The sequence below is a fragment of the Crocodylus porosus genome, unplaced genomic scaffold (assembly GCF_001723895.1).
Source record: "Crocodylus porosus isolate Cpor-Errol unplaced genomic scaffold, CroPor_comp1, whole genome shotgun sequence".
Classification (NCBI taxonomy): domain Eukaryota; kingdom Metazoa; phylum Chordata; order Crocodylia; family Crocodylidae; genus Crocodylus; species Crocodylus porosus.
In genome coordinates, this window is record NW_017728951.1 from 31921264 (window position 1) to 31924915 (window position 3652).

Genomic DNA, 3652 nt, shown 5'->3' on the forward strand with positions numbered 1-3652 from the left:
TGCTGGCTCCTACCCTGGGGGTCTTTAAGAAGAGGCTTGGTGCCTACCTGGCTGGAGTCATTTGATCCCAGTTTTTCTCCTGCCCAAGCAGGGGGTCGGACTTGAAGATTTACAAGGTCCCTTCCAACCCTACTTCTTTGATTCTATGACACCTGGCTCCCCTCCCCTCCAGGACTGCAGTGCCTCCCCACCTATTCTCCTTAGTTCATTGAAGTCCGCCCACCTGAAATCTAGGGCTGCTGCCTTGCTGTAGGCCTTTGCCACTTTGCGCTGGATGGTGAATTCCAGTAGGCGATGATCACTATTGCCGAGGTGGTCAAGCACCCGCAGCCCCCTTACCGAGTCATCACCCATGGCCAGGACCAGGTCCAAGAAGGTGTCTGCCCTTGTTCTCTATGCTGTCCATTTTAAAATATTATTTAAATATTATTTATGCAAGATGAAGGAAAAGGCAATATAGTAGTCCTATACATTTAACTGATTCTATAAATGAACACTGTCACAAATATGATATGTTGCATGGTAAGCCAGCCTGACCTGATCACCAACAGGGTGGAAGGAACAGTTAGCTAAAGTCAGAGAACATAATAATAACTCTGAAAAAGGCACATGGCAGTATTTAGTTTGCTAGCATCTATACCAAAATGTTTTAGTCCATGCTCCCCAAAATTCCTTTCTGTCACTAGCAAGTCCAAAAATCTCCTTGGGTGGCAAACTCAGGCTGGACTCAACTCCCACAGAATTTGAGTTTCTCCCGACATCTTCCTTTATCACAGTTCTCTTCTTTTCACTCTTTCAGCCTTCTTAAATGCTATAACAGCTCTCCTGGGGCCTGGCTGATATAGACCCCAGATACTTCCAATTTCCAGCAGCCTCTGGGAAAATTAATGATGGGACACTGCTGGAAATAGCTGTTTATGTTTTTTTTACTATGTGACACTTCACTCAATCAATCACAGGGACATACAGGATCACAAATTCATTATATAATCCTTATAATGGTGTATGTGTTTAAATATGATTGAAAAACTCTGGATACCTTCCTTCAATTTTTGGATGTTGAATTTAAAGACACATAAAAGAGCCCAAATTAAAAAAAAAAAAAGGTTAGCAACTGCCCACTGAAAATCAGTCCCATCAAAAAGATTGAACCACTGAAAATCAATAGTCTCATGACTTGGGTACAGTGAGTATGGCAAGCTATGCATGGAAACAACGAACAAGTAAGAATTTACAAAGGAGTCTGAGGGAGTTGGTTGATCAGGTCCACTTAATTGGACTGGAGTGCTGAACTGTTTGTAGAAATCTCAGCCCAAGTACATTACATAATACAACACATGCAGTGTTAGTTTCATGCCTCTAACATTTCTTTCCCATTTAAATAAACCCTTTTTACAGATGTGCATCCTCGCCATGTGAATAAATGATAGAACAAGACAGTATTTTCTCGAAGCATGGGGCGTGAAAAGTTGAGCAAAGAAATGGCTGATGCATTTTGTCTTGGAAGTAGCCAGTTTGTCTCCTTGGGAGAATTTAATAACAGTAGACTAGCTGCAGCATTATTCTCCAGTCCTTTTTAGTTACCATTACTATCAAAGATTCCCTCCTTCCTGAAAATTGTGGCGGTCAGGGATGGTCTTGAACAGAAGGGGAGAGAGTTCCTCATAACTTAGGACGAGCCCATTCAAAATAAAACCCAAAACCTTGGGCGTACTCCAGTATTAGTGGGTAACCATTGAAGTGATAGGAATATTATACCAGAACTGTTATTAATCCAAATTTTTTTCAAATAGCAAGATATTGCATTCTTTAGCTATTTCAGCGTCTTTAAAGTATGAGAGTATTGAAGTAACCAGGCTTGGAGGTCATGAACTCTGTGTTTCTGACTTCATTTGAGAAGATGGGATATGGTTTTTCAGACAGAGAATCATGGAAGACGTCATTGATATCTGCTCATGTTTAGCAGTGATTAAGGAGCCTGAGTAACTTAGAGTAAGGCTCCTTTTCAGCCAGGGTGATGTATTCGCCATTTCTTGTAACACAGTACCACACCCAAAGATTCCAAGAAGAAACTTACGTGTGCATACTGCTATAATGATGCTTACTGGCTGGATCAGGCTACTACAACAAAATGTAAATATTGCCATAAAAATCCCCAGGGCATCGTCATGCTAATACATCACTAAAGTTCCAATGGTTTCAATGTGCTTGCCAAATTAAAAGTAAATAATGAAAATGACTCACACATCTTCAGAATGGGAACCATTTATTAATGGTTGTCTTTTATTTTCCTTCATACAATAAACACATTAAAGAAAGAGAAAAGAAATAATGGGGGTTAAGAAATAGAATTGAGAAATGATCTTGCCAGCTATTTTTTCCCATAAAACAAATTTATTTATCCTATGCACAACTCAAAGGAGTGGTGTTCCACTCTCTTAAATTTATATCTTGTATTATATTGAGTTATCCAAGATATAAATTTGTCAGATGTCAGGAGACATAGACACCTCAATTTATGTACAAATTAAGTTAGAACTCAGAAGTGCTCATAAGAACTAAATGGAGGAGAAAAATCAGAATGTAGTTGTTGAAATGGATACAAAAATCAAGAAGCTACAAAGTAATGAGAGTTATAGAAGAAAGATGAAAAAGGTCAGCTGAAAAGCTCTCTACAAATTGAGATAAAATAAAACTCAAAAAGGAAAAAAAAAGGTATGACAGCAAATATCCTGCTTATAATTATTCTGGCCACATTCTAGTTAGAAAAGAATTGTGATTGAATTCTCAGGCTGAAGAGTATTTATTGTCTTTTCTGTGTGCTGAAAAATGTGAAAGGCAAAAGGAAAAGCTGAAAAAAGCAAGATTCTCCTGTGAAAAATAAGGATTTTTGTAATGCTTACTGGTCACAAAGGCAACCAACCCAAAGAAATCTTTCAAATGGCCTTGTTATACTTGGCTTAGGTTATCTCAGTCATGGCGAACAGTGGTTCATCCTCACTGTCAACCCAGTGATAGCCCTATAGATTAAAGGTTACAGCCTAGCTCTGGCCAAGTGTAGAAGAAACAAGGGGCATGTGTGGACGACACTTTTAAGCAAGTTAAATGTTTTTGCACTGCTTTAATGGTGTTGATGTTTGCACATGTCAGTAGCATATTGTGCAGTAATTCCTGCCACTGTAGCAAATTCGGCAGCGTAATGCGCCTTAAATGACTTGGGGCACAGCAAACTAAAACTCCTCCAATGAGCTTTAGTTTTCTGTCCTACAGCCACAGAGTGAAGCACCGGGCTCCATACAGCTCAGGAGCTCTGCAGGAAGCCTGTGCAGGCAGCATGGCAGCAGCCCGGGAAGGTAGGCTCCACCCAAGAAAAAAAAAAAGAAAAAAAAAGCAGTGAGCCTGAACTTTTTTTAAAATTTCCCTTGGAGGCTGCTGCATGAGCTGTACAGGGGCCCAATGCTTCCATCCATGGGTGCAGTGCCCCCTGGGACTGCCCAACCTGGATGGCTATAGGTGGGTGCCTGCAGGGACCAAGCCAGGAAAGCCAAGGCTGCAAATGAACTCCAACTAGCTTCAGGCATCAAGGACAAGAAAAAGTCCTTTTTCAGATATGTGGGGAGCCGGAGGAAAAGCAAGGGCAATGTTGGACCCC